This window comes from Myotis lucifugus, unplaced genomic scaffold (assembly GCF_000147115.1).
Source record: "Myotis lucifugus unplaced genomic scaffold, Myoluc2.0 scaffold_437, whole genome shotgun sequence".
Classification (NCBI taxonomy): Eukaryota; Metazoa; Chordata; class Mammalia; order Chiroptera; family Vespertilionidae; genus Myotis; species Myotis lucifugus.
The window spans coordinates 443,913-466,370 of record NW_005871485.1 but is presented as its reverse complement, the minus strand read 5'-3'; the positions used below and the strand labels follow the sequence as shown (position 1 = coordinate 466,370).

The 22,458-nt window shown below is 44.3% G+C and overlaps 1 pseudogene; it reads right to left on the bottom strand.

Annotated features, from left to right (window-relative positions):
- Positions 1-1,589: 1,589 nt before the first annotated feature.
- On the bottom strand, positions 1,590-2,689 carry LOC102432045 (annotated as a pseudogene).
- Between the last annotated feature and the right edge of the window lie 19,769 nt (positions 2,690-22,458).

Below are 22,458 nucleotides of genomic sequence, written 5' to 3'. Positions count from 1 at the left end.
ATGACAGTTTGGAAATAGAGCAAAATCCAGAGAACATATTCTATGCCATGCATCATGCATGGAGATTTTCCCAAACTGAGTAAAGCACAAACCAATACTTATGTTTTGAATGTTATCATCATATTTAATAATATAGTCAATGGATCTTCATGGCATGAAAGGAAACTAAAAGCAAAGAAAGGGCAACATATTTGTCATAATTGATAGTGTATTAGGAAAATGCCTTTCTTAGATACTGGTGTTCCCCAGCATGTAGAATGATTCCTAATCTATTTCTAGTTAAAAGTGACTAAAGGAAAAGTTAGGCCTGAGACGGAGAGAGAAGGAGCAGGAAGACATTTTACATATAAGGAACTTTGAGCTACATTTATAAAGGTCACACTTTCGCCTTCATAACCCAGGAATGTCCCTACTCAGCCAAATGGTTAGGGCACATATTGCAGTAACAGTGGGGAGGTGGCAGAGACATTGCAGTGGATGTGAGTTTGAGCACAGCCAAGAAGAGGCCCTTCTGGAAACTCCTGTTCCTCTCTTTCCAATCATCACCACAGACTCCGGCAGCCCAATTCCAATTCTCCCACTTCTATCTCCCAGTCATGTCTCCCAGAGGTAAAAGTCTCAGCACCCCAGTGATGAAAACACGCAGATCTGAGAGAGACATTTGCACACACATCCCACACAAAGGCTGATCAAACCTCAGGTAGGAAGACAAGTCTATTAGTTCTCCCCGGCTACAAAGTAATAGTCACTGCAAAAAGAAAAAGAAATCATGTGGACCCGTTGCAAATAAAGTCCTGAGTCAAAAGTTGGTCTTTTAAGATGTTACTTTATTGTGAGCTACAACAACATGAGCGGTGTTGGTTGTCACATCTAGTAAAGTGCAGAGATGACCGCAACATCTGCAGAACAAGCAAATCCCTAAAGACAGACAGTTGAGCATTTGTCTAAATTTGAATGTTTATGGCCCAATGTAAGCCTTATCTCACCCTGGTCAGTGTCTCAGTGTTTAGAGCTTTGGCTCAGACCTGAAGGGTCAGGGGTTTGATTCCACTCAAGGGTGCATATCTGGGTTGCAGTTTCCATCCCTTGCAATGCATCTGTCTGGGCACTGGATCTCTTTCTCTTCCTCTTTCTCAGAGTCTCTGTCTCTGTCTTTCCTTCCCTCCTTTGCACTCCCTCTACAAATCTATGGAAGAAAATATGCTTAGCCTGGCCAGTTTTGCTCAGTGGTGTGTGTCCATCTATGACCCAGGGGGTCAAGGATCCATTGGTGGTCAGGGTAGATGCCTTGGTTGTGGGTTTGATCGCCAGTAGGGTGCATGCAGGAATCAGCTTACGGGAGATTCACTCTCATCGCTGATGTTTCTCCCTCTCTCCCTACCCCTTCCTCTCTGAAATCAGTAAAGATACATTTGAAAAAATGATTTCTTTCAGGAAAATAATAAAACTAAATACCTTGAGCCGAGATGCAGACTTCCCCCGACAGCAGACGAAAACTCCACAGATTGCGCTGTCTACCATATGCTCAGTGGCAGCAACAGTGGCTGCTGCTTCTGGAAAATCAAAGGAGTCTTACAACAGGCAGGATCTCAGGACTGCTTCAGGCGCTTGCGTGGGGGTCCCAGTCAGGCGCCCTGTGCTGAAGCCAGAGAGCGGGACATCTCAGCCACCAAGTGGGGATGGGACGCCACCATTGCCTGCCACCCTTTGGACTCCAAGACATCCTCAGCATGAGAGTGGGTGAAATCCACTGCCCGAGTTTTCAGTTGATGTGCGCTGTGGAGGTCAGCCAAGGTGAGCATGTCTGCAGCATTCTCCTCAGAGAGGTGTCTGCTGAGGGCTTCCTCACACATGACCTTCAAACGCTCCAGGGCATACTCCTCAGCAGCTGCCAGCAAACCATCAGCCTTTTTGTCCAGGTTCAGAGCCTTCCCCGTGGAAATGGAGCACATCGTTTCCTTAAAAACTCCAGGCTCCGTGTCAACGATTTCAATCCGGTTCTTGAAAACATGGCCCTAAACACCGGAGAATGAGCTGCTAAGATAGCTTTGTGAGCCTGGACTTCCTGGCCAGCAACACAAAACAACAGTCTGTGAACCAGGAATTTTCCCAAAGTCCTCCTAGCTCATCGGCCACCTGGCACTCAGGTACCTTCACCATCTTCGTGGCACTCTGGCCAGAAATGGTGAAGGAATCTTGCACCACACTCACCTCACAGAAGAGGGTCAGCTTGTCATCAGGGAGAAGACTATTGTCTTCGTCCAAAAGAACATCTCTCGGGATGAATTTCTTGAATCCCCAGTCTTTGCCTTGTACAAAGCTATATGCCCGGTGACTCTCCAAAGATTTGATTTCTTCTCCCTTGTCATTCAGGATGGAGAGTTTGAATTTTGCCAAAAATATATGCTTTGGAGAACTGACCAGAAACAGGTAAAGTGACAGGTAATCTTTGCTTTCTTCACCTGCTCCTTTTGGGTATACTCTCAAACACCATTTCAGTTGATCAATGGCTTCTGATGAAAGGCTGAACTTTGAATGACTTCACGACTTCCTGCCGGCAAAAGCTAAAGTTACCGATGGTCCACATGTGGGAGGATTTCACCACCTTGATCTCAGTGTGGCACCAGCTCTCATCTACTGGGCCACTCGACATTTCTGCTGGAGGTTGCGGACTTGGAACCCTTGACATTGCAAGTTTGAAGGTTAAACAAGATTTCCAAAGTCAGAGGACAAAGATTTCTGTTCTCTTTTCACCCACGTTAAGTCAGTATTGGGAAGATGGATGTTGGGGTCCAGCCCTAGCAGGTCCAGGGGTTCCCAAAGGTGTGGACGGCGTCGGCAAAGCAGGAATGACACAGAGACAGCGCTCAGATGATCAGCATAGCCAGCTTCTCTAGCCAGGTTCTCTAGCTAGGTTCTCTCTTTCTTCTCCTTTTACATCTGTGTTTATACCATTTGATTTTAATCCTACCCATTCTGTTCCAAAGGTTAGGACGTTTGTTATCTCCATTCCAAGGTCACTACTCTACTGTGCTGTTAAGCTACAAGGAAGTAACTGAAGGAGATTATCCTAAATAAAGATTATGCAGCTTGAGCACGATTCTTCATAGTTAAGGTAATTAACTACCCGCCTGGCACTTAGTTAAGAGGTTTTACTGATTTATTCCCTTCCTTAGTCCTGTTCATCCCTAACCCCAGGGAAAAATTCCCACCTGGGGAAACAACTTTTCTGGGAGAGGTGACCCTGGTTAAAACACATAGCACTAAGAAGGGGAGCAAACATATTAAAAACAATATGCCATATACACCAGGTCCCTTGAAACATATGCTGTGCAGATGTTTCTTCCCTGCAGCGACTGTCAAGCAACAAGGATGGACTGGCTTCTGGCAGACGAAGTTGTCTTGTCTAACAGGAAATATCTCAGAGTAGGGCTTATAGCTGCTGGTACCTGACCTTCTGCTTTCGCTTCATACGCTCTACAACATCCAGGCTTTGCATCTGAAAACAACTGTCTGAAAGATGCATCTAAAACAGAAATGCTGTTTTGCTGGCATGGCTCAGTGCTTGAGCGACCAGGTCAGGGTATATGGCCATGTTGCAGGCTCGATCCCCAGTGCGGGGCTTGCAGGAGGCATCAATTCAGTGATTCTCTTTCTTCATTGATGTTTCTATGTCTCTCTTCCTCTCCCTTTCTCTCTAAAATAAAAATAAAATAAATAAAACAAAAATGCTATCAGAGTAGACAGATGCTCAACAGTATCCAAGATTCATTTAGTAATATTTATTGAGTTTTTGGTGAGTGCCAGCCATTTATTAAAGTGATCCTTGATCCACAGGTGGGGAACGTCCTGCCTGAGGTCCGTATAAGGCCCCAAAATCATTTGGTCTGGCCCGCCCAAGGCATAGGGGTAACTTAAAGGTTTGACCAAATTGCAGCAGCCTAATTGTCAATAATTTCATTTCCTTTTGTATGGCCTTCAAATGATGTCAGAAATATCCAAATGGCCCTTGGCAGAAAAAAGGTTCCTCTCCCCTGTAATCTAATGTATTTACACTTCAATATAGTCCCGGAGTATACCCATAGGGAACACTCCCTAAAAATCCAACTACTTTTCCTTTCCACCACTTAAAAGAAATCACAAATTATCCAATACTTGGGTACATTTATCAAATTTACAAAAAGCTCATCAATCTCATGTGTACAAAATGATTCTTGTGAACACAATTGCTTTCTTCCCATTGGTAATTAGAGTAGCATCTTTTCCTGTTTCTTTGCTCTTTAATTTTCTTTGCCATAAATAAGCTCTTCATAAAATTGTTCATATTTCTATTGCATAATCCATTAATTTTATTATCGGCAAGTATAGATTTCTCATTGCATTCTAAAAACAAATTACTTTCTGACTAAAATGACAGATATGACATGCTTATAGTAAATTCCCTTCATGTTCTATAATAGAGCAGAAACACTCTATGTACTATCAAGTTCTAACACATTATTGTCGGCCAAAAGGCAGAGCTAGTCTCCTTCCAGCCTCTGGTCATAGCTTGCCCATCTGTCAGTTAGTACATCATCTTGTATTATGTGTGTCTCTATTTAAAGACATCGAAATGGTGACTGGCTTTTTTGCACTCAGCATAACATTTTAAAGTTTTATGTATGCTATATTCTAGTGCATGGGTATACCACATTTTGTTTACCCATTCATCAGTTGATGAGTATTCGGGTTGTTTCTGGTTTGAGGCTTTCATGAATAACGCCGCTGTGAACATTGTGTACAAGTTTTTTTGTGTGAACATGTTTCCATTTCTTTTGGGTATGTACCTACAAGTGGAACTTCTGGGCCGTCGGGTGACTCTTGTTTTCCAACGTGGCCCCGCTATTTTACATTTCCACCAGCAATGTTTGAGGGCACCAATTTTTAAACATTCTCATGAATGCTTTTTTTAATTTTATTTTTGTAATCTTTAATTTCTTTATTGGTTAAGGAATTACAAATGTGTCCTCATCCCCCCAGTAACCCCCAATCTCCCTCCCCCCCACACACACACTCAAGTTCTCATCCCCTGTTGTCCATGTCATTGGTTTGCCTTATATGCATGCATACAAGTCCTTTGATTGATCTCTTCCCTTTACCCCCACCCTCCCCTGCTTTCCCTCTGGGGATTGATGGTCTGATTACTGTTTTTCTGTCTTTGGATCTGTCCCTGTTCATCAGTCTATGTTGTTTTCTATATTCCACAAATGAGTGAGATCATGTGGTATTTATCATTCTCCGTCTGGCTAATTTCACTTAGCATAATGCTCTCCAGTTCCATCCATGCTGTTGCAAATGGCAAGAGTTCCTTCTTTTTTACCACAGCATAGTATTCCATTGTGTAGATATACCAAGGTTGTGGTATTTTTTGACTGCATTTCTGTGAAATGCCACCCCTCCTCCCCCAATAGGGATATCCCTGGATGAATCTCCCTACAGAAAGGAGATTAATAACTGCCTGGGGCTAGGGCAGCAGGATAGGGAGGGGCACTGAAAAAGGGGCACTGTTAATGGTTTTGGCTTTAAAGTCCTACAATTGGCTCCTCTCTGAGGGGTGGTTTCTAGGCCCTGGGGGGCGTGGCTGGACTTTAGGGCGGACCCAGCCAGCTTAAAACCCTGCTGAGGCACAGTGGCCCACACTGTGGTGGCTGTTACAGGTGGAGGTATGGAGGAGTGCGCTTGCTTCTTCGGCTTGGGCTCTTCGAGGGGATGTCGGTGTCCTCAGGAGTGCCAGGGCCCAGCTGAGAAGGCAGCAGCCGAAGGCAAGCCGGCCCCTGCAGAAAAGCACCTCGAGGTGGACAGGGCAGTGCAGTGCTGTGGGGGGAGTGGAGGAATCGCGAGTCCCATGCCGCCCCTGCACTGCTCGCTGCAGGACATGCCTGTGGAGATGCTGGTGGAAATCTTCACCTTGCTCCCGGGCACTGACCTTGCCAGCCTGGCCCAGGCCTGCACCAAATTCCGCCACATCCTGCACAACGACAGCATCTGGAGACGGCGCTGCCGGGAGGAGTATGGCGTTCGTGAAATCTTAGGGAACTTGGACATGATCGGTATGACTTATCGAGAAGTCTATGCAAAGATCTTCCCATACAGAAACATTTTGGGTTTGTGGCAACTAGATAATAGCTATGGAACACTGCTGAATGTAGTGCTGGACGGCTTCTGCATTACTGGTTGGACCTACAGGCCTTCCCTTAACACCCATCTTCATGGCCCAATTCAATCCTCGCCCTCGTTTAGAATTCGCCTGATGGTGGGGAAATCAGCCACGGTGGAGTACATGGATGCCATCTACAGCTCTTCCCACAGCCGCCACATGCAGATTCAGAAGGACAGGGTCAGCATCCAGTGGATCAGGAGAGACCACCGAAAGGATTCACCAACACGGCTTAGGGGAGAACAGGGCCTGGTGCTGTTGGAGAAGGACAGACGGCCTCATGACTGTCGGGCCTTTGGTCGCGTGGTGCTGTTGGCGGAGGAGAGCCAGGTGTATGGCTACTGCCTGACCTACCGCCGCTTCTACCTCCCGCCCAGCCACCCGGACGATCTCATCAGGCCAGGCCTCTTCCACGGCAAATTCGATGGCTTCAGCCCTATGATTGCCATGCTCAGCTTCCATGGGAAGTATGCCAGGGTCACGAAGATCACGGGAGAGTCCATCGAGATGTTAGAGATCCACCTCAGGCGCCACATCCAGCTGCGAGATGGCGAGATCTTCCGCAACTTCAAGGAGCTCTCCCGTGTGGTCCAGGAGATTGACAAGCAGGTGATCCGGGAGCAGCAGCAGCAGCAGCAGCAAGTAAACGGGACTGAGGAAAGCGAGGGTCATGGCTGGCAGAGCCCTGCCCAGCCCAGTGTCGGAGAGTCCGGGGCTGCAGCTTTGGAGGAGCAGTCTGTTTCGTTTGTTCTGCCGTGGGTGTGCGCTCAAAAGACCAGAACTACCCCCGAACCTGCAGGATGTGTTTCTATGGCGTTTACAGTGTTAGATTCCATCGCATCACCTACTCCACGCGCTTCCCTGGAGTCTTCATCCTGTTTGATGACAACCACTTGGGGTTCATCAGTCTGGAGGAGAAATTCTTCATCCTGTTTGGCAGAGTCCAGAACACCTTCCAGAATGTGGAGGCACCATCCCCCACGGCCTTCCTGGAGGTGCTCTCCAACATTCAGTCCCGACCATTTGGGTGGTTCCGCTTGCATGCATTTTGAAGATTTGACCTTCTGACCAGCTTACCCACCTTTGTTTGTTTTTTTAATCCTCACCCGAGGATAATTTCCCACTGATGTTTAGAGAGAGTGGGGGAGAGAGGGAAAGACAGAAATAATCCATGTGAGAGAGACTCATCAGTTGTTTGCCTCCTGCCCAAACCCGATCCAGGGCCAGGCTGGGTAGGAGCCAGCTATTGAGGTAAAAATTAACCTTATACCAGTGTTCTCAACCTTTCTAATGCTGCGACCCTTTAATACAGTTCCTCATGTTGTGGTGACCCCCAATTTCATTGTTACAAATTGAACATAAATAAAGCATAGTGATTAATCACACAAAACAATAACGACATCTTACATATTGTTTATTTTTTAACAGATAATTCACGGCCAAAAGCAATAGCGCTCATTCCTTATGAAAGCTTATCTAACGGATACATTATCTCCATAAAGCAGAGCCAGTGCTTTGGCACTAAGGCTGCGGGCTATTTTAAACAGCAGGGGCCACCGGCTCCTGGGATGGCATCTTCAGAGACAAATGGGGACTGTTCTCATTCCTCACGGGGATCTGAAGAAAAGAAGGAACATGGGGGAAAGGCAGAAAGCAGCAGCTCCTCAGACCCCAGCAGTAGCGATGAAGATGCCAGCAGCTCCAGCTCATCACCTCAGGGGACTCCTCTGACTCAGACTCCAACTGAGCTTTGTTCATTCCTAGGTGGCGGGACAGAGGGCTTCCCAACAGAAGTCTTTGGCATCTATGTCCATTGCAGGGCTCTTCTCCCTGTCCCTGTTTATTGTTTATTTCTTCCTTTCCCCTCCTCCTCCTCTTACAGAGTAGGACGGGCTGGCAAGCGGGGAATTGGGACACAACTCTCAATATCAGGTCCACACACCTGGGAAGAGAGGTTCCTGCTGGGAGAAGAAATATATCTGAGCCTGTATTGGGTCCCCCTACACCAGAGATGGCAAAGCTTTTGAGCCCGGTGTGCCAGAATTTTGAAAAACCCTAACTTAGCTCTGGTGCCATGTCACATGTAGAAATTTTTTTATCTTTGCAACCATAGTAAAACAAAGACTTATATTTTTGATATTTATTTTATATATTTAAATGCCATTTAACAAAGAAAAATCAACCAAAAATATGAGTTCGCGTGTCACCTCTGACATGCGTATCATAAGTTCACCATCACTGCCCTACACCATCAGTACCACTCCCTCTAGGAGCCCCAAGCAATGAAGGATCTTGAAACAAACAGGGATGATTGGGCAGCTGTGAGAAGCACACTGCACTGGACTTTGCATTTGTGAAGAAGTAAGTTTTGCTTTCCTTATTTTCTGTCTGCTGGAGGTGGTTGGGTGCCACCATGAGCCTGTGACTCCTACATTCTCTGCAAGAACTCTACTTCTGGACTCTTATACTACATCTGACGTGAGGAAGGAGTTGCCATTCTTTATGAGAGTGGGCAGCCCGAGGAGCCATTGCCACCCAAAAAGCAGCCACTGAACGATTCAACATCTAGATATGTCAGTGAGATAAAACATGGGTAGACAAAGAAACCCCCAAAGGAATGAAAAGGAGGGCTTACCAGAAAAGCAGCTAAGCGATACAGAGGCATGCAACATGACAGAAAAAGAATTCAGAATAAGGGTCCTAGAGTGCATAAACCGATGGAGGAAAAAATCAATAACTTATGCAAGACCCAAGAAGAAATGAAGAGTGATATAGCTGCAATAAAAAACACCATTGAAAGCATCAACAGTAGACTAGGAGAAGCGGAGGACCGAATTAGTGAATTAGAAGACAAGGGAGCAAAACACACCCAAACTGTACTGCAATTGGAGAAAAAAATTAAAAGACAGGGGGAGAGTCTAAGGGAGCTTTGGGACAACATGAAACGAAACAACATATGAATAATAGGGGTGCCAGAACAACAGAAAGAGGAACAAGGATTAGAAAACCTAGTCAAATAAATATCAGAAAACTTCACTGAGAGGGGGAAGAAAAAAGTCAAAATGACCAGAGAGTCCCAAACAAGGTGAAACCGAAAAGACCCACACCAAGACACATCATAATCACCAAAGAAAATGTTCAGGACAAAGAGAGAATCTTACAGGCTGCAAGAGAGACAGACAGTTACATACAAGGGATCTCCCATTAGATTATCAAATGATTTCTCAACAGAAACACATCAGGCCAGAAAATGGACAGAAATTTACAAAGTGATGCAAAGCAAAGGACTGCATCCAAGAATACTCACCAGCCAGGCTGTCATTCACAATTGAAGGGGAAATAAGAAGCTTCACAAACAAAAAAGGGCTAAGGGAGTTTATCACCACCAAGCCAGCAATGCAAGAAATGCTAAAGGGACTGGTGTAAAAAGAAGAAATAAAAAGCTCAGAAAGAAAATAGCCACACACAAAAAGAAATGGCTACAAACAAGTACCTTTCAATAATAACTTGAAATGTAAATGCTCCTACCAAAAGACATCGAGTAGATGAACAGATAAAAAATCATGACCCATACATTTGCTGTCTACAAGAGACCCACCTCATTAGAAGGAACTCACACAGAATGAAAGTATATGTAAAATTTATATGTAAAATTTCTTCCTGCTCCTTCTCTCTCCGTCTCAGGCCTAACTTTTCCTTTAGTCACTTTTAACTAGAAATAGATTAGGAATCATTCTACATGCTGGGGAACACCAGTATCTAAGAAAGGCATTTTCCTAATACGCCATCAATTATGACAAATATGTTACCCTTTCTTTGCTTTTAGTTTCCTTTCATGCCATGAAGATCCATTGACTATATTATTAAATATGATGATAACATTCAAAACATCAGTATTGGTTTGTGCTTTACTCAGTTTGTGAAAATCTCCACGCATGATGCATGGCATAGAATATGTTCCCTGGATTTTGCTCTATTTCTAAACTGTCATCAGGAACTATAATAATAGATGACAGGGGTGTCTGGAAAAGTACAATTAAATGCAAGAAGTTGGCTGATTTCATGCAGCATCACATTCTTCAGGTCCATACATGCTGCCCCAAAGTTTCAGAGGCCCCTCTTTACAGCTGTGTAGTATTCCATTTTGTCAATGTCCCACAGCTGCTTTTTTTTTATCCATTTGCCTACTGATGGCCACTTGGGCTGTTTTTAAATCTTAGTTATTGGGGAACAGAAATGACGGAGAAAATAGACAAATGGAACCAAGTCAAAATAAGAAGCTTCTGCACAGCAAAAGAATCATGATCAAAAAGAGAAAGGACCCCTCCATGTGGGAGAAAATATTTGCCAATGTTACCTCTCATATGGGGTTAATATGCAAATTATATAAAGTCCTCATACAGGATGACAAAAACAATCCAACAAAAATGGGCTGATGGACCTATTAGACATCTCTCCAGTAGAATGACCAAGTTGTGGTACAATCATAGAGTGGAATACCCTGAGGCAAAATAAGAAAAACAAGTGCTACACACAGAGGAGTGCATAAAGCTACCCAAAATACTTTTCTTTAATTCTTTCATTTTAAATATATTGTCTATTGATTTCAGAGAGTAAAGGAGAGAGAGAGAGAGAGAGAGAGAGAGAGAGAGAGAGAGAGAGATCAATGGTGAGAGGGAAGTATTGATTGGCTGCTTCCTACTGCTAATGCCTCTGACTGGGGATCAAACCTGCAACCTGGGTATGTGCCATGCCTGGGAATTGAACTGTGACCTGCTAGTTTATAGGTTGACCCTCAACGACTAAGTCACTCTGCCTGGGCTCACCAACATACTTTTAAACAATGAAAGTACACACCAAAGGTGTATACTACATATGTGATTTTATTGATATGAATTTAAAGAAATGATCGTTAGAGACAGGGCATATTAATCGCCAGCATATGGCTACTTTTTGGGAGAGGGGGTTAGACTTGGGACAGGGTAGGCAGACCTTGAAACAAGAGATATATGTATGTTACATTTTGTTATGAAATAGAACATTCTTTTGACAATTTCTTCACCAATATCCATCTTATTAAGAAACTCTGGACAGGGAAACTATATTTTTGGGTCAGTATCATGGAACCGTATCCTTTCACTGTGTTCCCAAATATTATTTCATTTAAGGTTTCCTACCTTATGGATTCCAAGGACCTTTAAGAGCATTATCTCCCTAGTTCGATACATATAGAGACACAACATTGCTATCAGTTACCAGCAATTTCTAAGATGTGGGGAGTCAGCTCAAATGACCTTTTTATTTTATTTTGCACTGAAAAAAACATTCATATTCCTGATAAAATATGAAGCTTTGCTATAATTTCAAAAATATGCTCATTGTCAATGATACTCGTTTCTTTAGTTGTGTCGCCTAACATATAGCTACAGTTTGGAATTTGCTTTTCAACATAACTCTACACCACTCAAAGCTTATCACATCATACAATTAAAGTTGGTTAGCGAAATTATTTTTAAATTATGCATCCAAACAGCTATACAGAAAGCATGCTATGAGAGTAAAATATGTAAAGGAAGGGGAAATAAAGATATGGAGGAGAATAAAAGAATGAAGACACATTTAGGGAAAATGGAAAGAACAGATCAGAGGCATCTAAGAGTTTTGGGGCTTGTACCTGATTCTGGGCTTTCTGTATTTTTCAACTTGATATAATAAACACACACACACACACACACACACACACACACACGAACGCACCCACCCAGGCGAGGGCTCCCCCCCGCCCCCCCCCCCCCCCACCAAAACACACAGGAATACAGAATGAAAGCCAGGTTGCAGCCAGGCCCAGCTGCCACCTGCTGGCTGACATCTATACCACCACTCTCTGCTGGGCCTCTGCAGCATGGCCACCACCAGGCAGTTCAGATGCTCCTGCAAGTGGAGCAGAGGAAAGGGACACCCTTCCAGGTGCTCAGACACATCACCCAGCGCTCCTCCTGGGTCCACTCTGAGTGGATGCTAGAATTTGTGTGTTAAATAATAATACACATTATGCAGTGAAAACATTAATATAAACACATAGGCAGTTTCTGACTAGGTTATATAGTTTATTTTATTTTTTTTAAATAATTAAATCATTATTGTTCAGATTATTACATTTGTTCCTCTTATTTCCCCCCCATAACTTCCCTCCTCTCAGTTCCCACCCCACCCTCTGCCCTCACTCCCCACCCACTGTCCTCATCCTTAGGTGCATGATTTTTGTCCAGTCTCCCTGCATCTCCTACACCCCTTCCCGCCCCCCCCCACAAGCACAGTCAGTCCATTCCCTTTCTATGTCCCTGATTCTATTATAATCATCAGTTCATTCTGTTCATCAGATTATTTATTCACTTGATTCTTAGATTCACTTGTTGATAGATGGATATTTGTTGTTCATAATTTGTATCTTTACCTTTTTCTTCTTCTTCCTCTTCTTAAAGGATACCTTTCAGCATTTCATATGATACTGGTTTGGTGGTGATGAACTCCTTTAGCTTTTCCTTACCTGTGAAGATCTTTATCTGACCTTCAATTCTGAATGATAGCTTTGCTGGATAAAGTACTCTTGGTTGTAGGTTCTTGGTATTCATCACTTTGAATATTTCTTGCCATTCCCTCTGGCCTGCAAAGTTTCTGTTGAGAATTCTGCTGACAGTCTTATGGGTATTCCCTTGTAGGTAACTGAGTTTCTTTCTCTTGCTGCTTTTAAGATTCTCTCTTTGTCTTTTGCTCTTGGCATTTTAATTATGATGTGTCTTGGTGTGGTCCTCTTTGGATTCCTTTTGTTTGGGTTTCTATGCGCTTCTTGGACTTGGAAGTCTATTTCCTTCACCAGGTAGAGGAAGTTTTCTGTCATTATTTCTTCAAATAGGTTTTCAATATCTTGCTCTCTCTCATCTTCTGGCACCCCTATAATTCTGATGTTGGTACGCTTGAAACTGTCCCAGAGGCTCCTTACACTATCTTCATACTTTCAGATTCTTTTTTCATTTTGCTTTTCCGGTTGGGTGTTTTTTGCTTCTTCGCATTTCAAATCTTTGACTTGATTCTTGCGCTCCTCTGGTCTGCTGTTGGGAGTCTGTATAATATTCTTTATTTCAGTCAGTGTATGATTACTTTCTAGTTGGTCCTTTATCACACCATCGAGGGTCTCATTAGATTTCCTGTACATCTCATCAAGTTTATCGACAGACTCTAGAAGCCTCTTGAGAGACCTCAAAAGTGTGGTTTTGAATTCTATATCCAGTAGCCTGCTTTCCTCCGGTTCTGTTCTTTGTGGCCTGTTTCTTTGTCTCAGCATTTTTTTATGCTTCGCTGTGTCGATAGAGTGGCTTTCCGTGTTAAGTGTCCCAATTACCTGAGGTAGACACTCTTGGTGCACCCCCTTGTGGTCTTTGTGCACAGTCCTGTTGTAGTTAAGCCTTGATTGTTGTAAGGAATTACTACTTGACCTCCAGGCCAACTGGCTGTGAGAATCAGCTGTGTCTGTAGTGGGAGAACTTCTGTCCTCTCGGGAGGTGCTAATCTAGCCTTTGCCTGAGGCTATCCGGCCAATGGCTCTGTGCAGGACTTGGGCGGGGCGGGTCCCACGGGATCAACAGGGCGGAGGAGGGAGCAGTTATGGCTGCTCTCAGTCTGTCCCCAGGGGCTCTGCCTATCTGTCCCAGCAACCGCTGCAAACCTCAGAGGGACTGAAGCCAGACAGTCCCACTTCTCCCGTTTGAATCTGGGTCCCTAGAGACTCGCCCGGATCTGGAGCTCAGAGTCTGAGGTTCCCTCTAGATTGAAACAGACAACCACACCCTCAGCCACCAGCCCACGCCAGGCGCACTCTGCACCATAGTATTTTATTTCAGCACTGCGCCTCCTCTGATTCTCGGTTCCTCCTAGTTGTAGAACTTCCACTCAGCCAGCCTTCCTGTGGTTCTGGATGATGTCCGTTCCGTCTTTTAGTTGTATTTTTGAAGTGGTTGTTCGAGGCAGCAAACTCCAGCGTTAACCTATGCCGCCATCTTGGTTTTTCAGTTTATTTTAAATGTATTATGAATCAGCATAATTTCAACAGTTTCAAGTCCTTTAAATGTGAGTTTGAAAGTCTGAAGCAAGACAAGCACATATCACTGCTATTACTTAACATTGTTCTGAATATTCCAACCAACACTTTTAGAAAGAGAAATGATTAGAGGTATGAAACATGTCAATGCTGCCTTTACTTTGTAAAATGTACTTTATCTAGAAAAACACGTAATAGTTCACTAAGATATCTAGTTATCTAAATGCTGAAAATTTAATGGTTTTCATATAAAAATGCTAGTTATTTCATTTTGCTTATATTCATGAGAACACCACATGGAAATAGCCAGGAATATACAGGGGGAAAGGATTTCATTTAATTTCACCTTAAATAGATTTTCAAATATATCTGCCAACCAAATAACCAAAGCAACGTGGTGCAGCCACAGTAATTCGCAGGCAGACCAGCAGAACAGAACAGTGTATATTTGCACTTATATCTTTCTATGTATCTATGTATGTACCTATCCACATACCTCATTTTTTTGTTCATCCTCACCTGAGGATATTTTTCCCATTGCTTTAAAGAGAGAGAGAAACCTATGTGAGAGACAAATTTGTTGGTTGCCTCCCATACACACCCCAACTGGAGGCAGGGGTCAAACCTGCTACCCAGGTAGGTGCTCATGATCAGGAATTGACTCAAGACCCTTCGGAGTGTCGGCCAATGCTCTAAACACTGAGGACAGCATTCAGGGCTGCCCAGGTATCTTTATATTTCTATCTATCTATCTATCTATCTATCTATCCATCCATACCTTCATTCATACATCCATCAACCCTGAGAGCTAAATAGGAGATTCACTTGAACCTGAGTAACAGTTTTCCAAGAACAAATGCAGAAACTACTTGGAGCAGCAGTGCTCCAAATTATAAAATATTTATTCCATGGAGGCCCTCGTTCAAATGAAACAGCTAAACTTAGAAAATATAATTTTATTTCAAATTAGTAAGAAAGTCTCATAGAGATGTCAGAGTTAAATATACATGTATAAATATTGGCTGCTACATGATGCTGCCCACTCTCACATAAAAAATGGCAACTCCTTCCTCACGCCAGATGTAGTATAAGAGTCCAGAGGTAGAGTTCTTGCAGAGAATGTAGGAGTCACAGGCTCATGGTGGCCCCCAACCACCTCCAGCAGACAGAAAATAAGGAAAGCAAAACTTACTTCTTCACAAATGCGAAGTCCAGTGCAGTGTGCTCCTCACAGCTGCCCAATCATCCCTGTTTGTTTCAAGATCCTTCATTGCTTGGGGCTCCTCGAGGGAGTGGTACTGATGGTGTAGGGCAGTGATGGCGAACCTATGACACGCGTGTCAGAGGTGACACGCAAACTCATATTTTTGGTTGATTTTTCTTTGTTAAATGGCATTTAAATATATAAAATAAATATCAAAAATATAAGTCTTTGTTTTACTATGGTTGCAAAGATAAAAAAAAAACTTCTATATGTGACACAGCACCAGAATTAAGTTAGGGTTTTTCAAAATGCTGGGACGCGCAGCTCAAAAGGTTCACCATCACTGGTGTAGGGGGACCCAGTACAGGCTCAGATATATTTCTTCTCCCAGCAGGAACCTCTCTTCCCAGGTGTGTGGACCTGGTATTGAGAGTTGTGTCCCAATTCCCCGCTTGCCAACCCGTCCTACTCTGTAAGAGGAGGAGGAGGGGAAAGGAAGGAAGAAATAAAACAATAAGCGGGGACAGGGAGAAGAGCCCTGCAATGTACATAGATGCCAAAGACTTGTGTTGGGAAGCTCTCTGTCCCGCCACCGAGGAATAAAGGAAGTTCAGTTGGAGTCTGAGTCAGAGGAGTCCCTGAGGTGATGAGCTGGAGCTGCTGGCATCTTCATCGCTACTGCTGGGGTCTGAGGAGCTGCTGCTTTCTGCCTTTCCCCCATGTTCCTTCTTTTCTTCAGATCCCCGTGAGGAATGAGAACAGTCCCCATTTGTCTCTGAAGATGCCATCCCAGGAGCCTGTGTCCCTGCTGTTTAAAATAGCCCGCAGCCTTAGTGCCAAAGCACTAGCTATGCTTCATGGAGATAATGTATCTGTTAGATAAGCTTCCATAAGGAATGAGCTCTATTGCTATTGGCCATGAGTTCAATGTTAATAAATAAACAATATATATTAACTAAGATGTCTTTATTTTTTTGTGTGATTAATCACTACGCTTTAATTATGTTCAATTTGTAACAATGAAATTGGGGGTCACCACAACATGAGGAACTGTATTAAAGGGTTGCAGCATTAGCAAGGTTGAGACCACTGATCTAAGGTTTATTTCTACCTCAATTGCTGGCTCCTACCCAGCCTGGCCCTGGACCGGGCTTGGGCAGGAGGCAAACAACTGATGAGTTTCTCTCACATGGATTATTTCTGTCTTTCCCTCTCTCCCCCACTCTCTCTAAACATCAGTGGGAAAATATCCTCGGGTGAGGATTTAAAAAACAAACAAAGGTGGGTAAGCTGGTCAGAAGGTCAAATCTTCAACGTGCATGCAAGCGGAACCACCCAAATGGTCGGGACTGAATGTTGGAGAGCACCTCCAGGAAGGCCGTGGGGGATGGTGCCTCCACATTCTGGAAGGTCTTCTGGACTCTGCCAAACAGGTTGAAGAATTTCTCCTCCAGACTGATGAACCCCAAGTGGTTGTCATCAAACAGGATGAAGACTCCAGGGAAGCGCCTGGAGTAGGTGATGCGATGGAATCTAACACTGTAAACCCCATAGAAACACATCCTGCAGGTTCGGGGGTAGTTCTGGTCTTTTGAGCGCACACCCACGGGCAGAACAAACGAAACAGACAGCTCCTCCGAAGCTGCAGCCCCGGACTCTCCGACACTGGGCTGGGCAGGGCTCTGCCAGCCATGGCCCTCGCTTTCCTCAGTCCCGTTTTCTTGCTGCTGCTGCTGCTGCTGCTGCTGCCCCCGAATCACCTGCTTGTCAATCTCCTGGACCACGTGGGAGAGCTCCTTGAAGTTGCGGAAGATCTCGCCATCTCGCAGCTGGATGCGGCGCCTGAGGTGGATCTCTAATATCTCGATGGACTCTCCCGTGATCTTCGTGACCCTGGCATACTTCCCATGGAAGCTGAGCATGGCAATCGTAGGGCTGAAGCCATCGAATTTGCCGTGGAAGAGGCCTGGCCTGATGAGGTCGTCCGGGTGGCTGGGCGGGAGGTAGAAGCGGCGGTAGGTCAGGCAGTAGCCATACACCTTGTTCTCCTCCGACAACAGCACCACGCGACCAAAGGCCCGGCAGTCATGAGGCCGTCTGTCCTTCTCCAACAGCACCAGAACCCGTTCTCCCCTAAGCCGTGTTGGTGAATCCTTTCGGTGGTCTCTCCTGATCCACTGGATGCTGACCCTGTCCTTCTGAATCTGCATGTGGCGGCTGTGGGAAGAGCTGTAGATGGCATCCATGTACTCCACTGTGGCTGATTTCCCCGCCATCAGGCGAATTCTAAACGAGGGCGAGGATTGAATTGGGCCATGAAGATGGGTGTTAAGGGAAGGCCTGTAGGTCCAACCAGTAATGCAGAAGCCGTCCAGCACTACATTCAGCAGTGTTCCATAGCTATTATCTAGTTGCCACAAACCCAAAATGTTTCTGTATGGGAAGATCTTTGCATAGACTTCTCGATAAGTCATACCGATCATGTCCAGGTTCTGCAAGATTTCACGAACGCCATACTCCTCCCGGCAGCGCCGTCTCCAGATGCTGTCGTTGTGCAGGATGTGGCGGAATTTGGTGCAGGCCTGGGCCAGGCTGGCAAGGTCAGTGCCCGGGAGGAAGGTGAAGATCTCCACCAGCATCTCCACAGGCAGGTCCTGCAGTGAGCAGTGTGGGGGCGGCATGGGACTCGCGATTCCTCCACTCCCCCCACAGCACTGCGCTGCCTTGTCCACCTCGAGGTGCTTTTCTGCGGGGGCGGGCTTGCCTTCGGCTGCTGCCTTCTCAGCTGGGCCCTGGCATTTCTGAAGACACCGACATCCCCGCGAAGAGCACAAGCCGCAGAAGCAAGCGCACTCCTCCATGCCTCCACGTGTAACAGCCACCACAGTGTGGGCCATCATGCTTCAGCAGGGTTTTAAGCTGGCTGGGTCCGCCCTAAAGTCCATCCACAACCCCCCAGGGCCTAGCCACGCCCCCTCAGAGAGGAGCCAATTGTCGGACTTTAAACCCTCCCTTTCCCAGTTCCCCCTCCCTGTCCTCCTGCCCTAGCCCCAGGCAGTCACTAATCTGCTTTCTGTAGGGATATGCCTCCAGGGATATGCCTGGGGGTGAGGGGGTGGCATTTCATAGAAATGCAGTCAAAAAATACCACAACCTTGGTACCTCTACACAATGGAATACTACGCTGCGGTAAAAGAGAAGGAACTCTTGCCATTTGCAACAGCATGGATGGAACTGGAGAGCATTATGCTAAGTGAAATTAGCCAGTCAGAAAAAGATAAATACCACATGATCTCACTCATTTGTGGAATATAGAGAACAACATAGACTGATGAACAGGGACAGATCCAAAGACAGAGAGCAGCGATCAGACTATCAATCCCCAGAGGGAAAGCAGGGGAGGGTGGGGGTAAAGGGAAGAGATCAATCAAAGGACTTGTATGCATGCATATAAGCCAAACCAATGACATGGACAACAGGGGATGAGAACTTGAGTGTTAATGGGGCAATGAAGACACATGAGATTGGGGGTTACTGGGGGGATGAGGACACATTTGTAAATCCTTAACCAATAAAGAAATTAAAGATTACAAAAATAAAATTAAAAAAACTATTCATGAGAATGTTTAAAGATTGGAGCCCTGAAACATTGCTGGTGGAAATGTAAAATAGCGGGGCCACGTTGGAAAACAAGAGTCACCCTACGGCCCAGAAGTTCCACTTGTAGGTACATACCCACAAGAAATGGAAACATGTTCACACAAAAAAACTTTTACACAATGTTCACAGCGGTGTTATTCATGAAAGCCTCAAACCAGAAACAACCCGAATACTCATCAACTGATGAATGGGTAAACAAAATGTGGTATACCCATGCACTAGAATATAGCATACATAAAACTTTAAAATGTTATGCTGAGTGAAAAAAAGCCAGTCACAATTTAGATGTCTTTAAATAGAGACACACATAATACAAGATGATGTACTAACTGACAGATGGGCAAGCTATGACCAGAGGCTGTAAGGAGACTAGCTCTGCCTTTTGGCCAACAATAATGTGTTAGTACTTGCTAGTACGTAGAGTGTTTCTGCTCTATTATAGAACATGAAAGGAATTTACTCTAAGCATGTCATATCTGTCATTTTAGTCAGAAAGTAATTTGTTTTTAGAACGCAATGAGAAATCTATACTTGCCGATAATAAAATTAATGGATTATGCAATAGAAATATGAACAATTTTATGAAGAGCTTATTTATGGCAAAGAAAATTGAAGAGCAAAGAAACAGGAAAAGATGCTACTCTAATTACCAATGGGAAGAAAGCAATTGTGTTCACAAGAATCATTTTGTACACATGAGATTGATGAGATTTTTGTAAATTTGATAAATGTACCCAAGTATTGGATAATTTGTGATTTCTTTTAAGTGGTGGAAGGGAAAAGTAGTTGGATTTTTAGGGAGTGTTCCCTATGGGTCTACTCCAGGGACTATATTGAAGTGTAAATCCATTAGATTACAGGGGAGAGGAACCTTTTTCCTGCCAAGGGCCATTTGGATATTTCTGACATCATTTGAACGCCATACAAAAGGAAATGAAATTATTGACAATTAGGCTGCTGCAATTTGGTCAAACCTTTAAATTACCCCTATGCCTTGGGCGGGCCAGACCAAATGATTTTGGGGCCTTATACGGACCTCAGGCAGGACGTTCCCCACCTGTGGATCAAGGATCACTTTAAGAAATGGCTGGCACTCCCCAAAACTCAATAAATATTACTAAATGAATCTTGGATACTGTTGAGCATCTGTCTACTGTGATAGCATTTATGGTTTATTTATTTTATTTTTATTTTAGAAAGGGAGAGGAAGAGAGACATAGAAACATCAATGAAGAAAGAGAATCACTGAATTGCTGCCTCCTGCAAGCCCTGCACTAGGGATTGAGCCTGCAACGTGGCCATATACCTTGACCTGGTCGCTCAAGCACTGAGCCACGCCAGCAAAACAGCATTTCTGTTTTAGATGCATCTTTCAGACAGTTGTTTTCAGATGCAAAGCCTGGATGTTGTAGAGAGTATGAAGCGAAAGCAGAAGGACAGGTACCAGCAGCTATAAGCCCTACTCTGAGATATTTCCTGTTAGACAAGACAACCTCGTCTGCCAGAAGCCGGTCCATCCTTGCTGCTTGACACAGTCACTGCAGGGAAGAAACATCTGCACAGCATATGTTTCAAGGGACCTGGCGTATATGGCATACTGTTTTTAATATGTTTGCTCCCCTTCTTAGTGCTATGTGTTTTAACCAGGGTCACCTCTCCCAGAAAAGTTGTTTCCCCAGGTGGGAATTTTCCCCTGGGGTTAGGGATGAACAGGACTAAGGAAGGGAATAAATCTGTAAAACCTCTCAACTAAGTGCCAGGCGGGTAGTTAATCACCTTAACTATGAACAACCACGCTGAAGATACATAATCTTTACTTAGGATAATCTCCTTTAGTTACTTCCTTGTAGCTGAAGAGAACAGTAGAGTAGTGACCTTGGAATGGAGATAACAAACACCCTAAGCTTTGGAATAGAATTGATAGGATTAAAATCAAATGGTATAAACACAGATGTAACAGAAGAATAAAGAGAGAACCTAGCTAGAGAACCTGGCTAGAGAAGCTGGCTATGCTGATCATCTGAACGCTGTCTCTGTGTTATTCCTGCTTCACCCACGCCATCCACATCTTTGGGAACCCCTGGACCTGCTGGGGCTGGACCCCAACATTCATCTTCCCACTACTGACTTAACCTGGGTGAAAAGAAAACAGAAGTCTTTTACAAATGGAACTACATCAAAATAAAAAGCTTCTGCACAGCAAAAGAAACCATCAACAAAACAACAAGAAAGCCCACTGCATGGGAAAACATATTTGCCAATGTCATATCTGATAAGGGCCTAATCTCCAAAATTTATAGGGAACTCATACAACTTAACAAAAGGAAGATAAACAATCCAATCAAAAAATGGGCAAAGGATCTAAATAGACACCTTTCAAAAGAGGACATTCAGAAAGCCAAGAGACATATGAAAACATGCTCAAAGTCGCTAATCATCCGAGAAATGCAAATCAAAACAACAATGAGGTACCATCTCACACCTGTCAGACTGGCTATCATCAACAAATCAACAAACGACAAGTGCTGGAGAGGATGTGGAGAAAAAGGAACACTCATGCACTGCTGGTAGGAATGCAGACTGGTGCAGCCACTATGGAAGACAGTATGGAGTTTCCTCAAAAAACTAAAAATGGAACTCCCATTTGACCCTGTGATCCCACTTCTAGGAATATATCCCAAGAAACCAGAAACACCAATCAGAAAGGATATATGCACCCATATGTTCATAGCAGCACAATTCACCATAGCTAAGATCTGGAAACAGCCTAAGTGCCCATCAGTAGATGAATGGATTAGAAAACTGTGGTACATCTACAGGATGGAATACTATGCTGCTATAAAAAAGAAGGAACTCTTACCATTTGCAATGGCATGGATGGAGCTGGAGAGCATTATGCTAAGTGAAATAAGCCAGTCAATGAAGGAAAAATACCACATGATCTCACTCATTCATGGATAATAAAGACCATTATAAACTTATGAACAATAATAGATACAGAGGCAGAGCTGCCTGAAACAGATTGTCAAACTGCATCGGGAAGGCCGGGGAGGGTTGGGGGGCAGGAGGGAGGGGGGTAAGAGATCAACCGAAGGACTTGTATACATGCATGTAAGCATAACCAATGGACATAAGACACTGGGGGGTAGGGGAGCCAGCTGATTGTCAAGGGCGGGGGGTGGGGGGGAGGAAAGGACACATAGGTATTACCCTTTGTAATACTTTAAGCAATAAAACAATAAAAAAGAAAAAAAGATAGAGGAAAAACCCAAAAGGATATATGCCAAATAAAATAAAATAAAA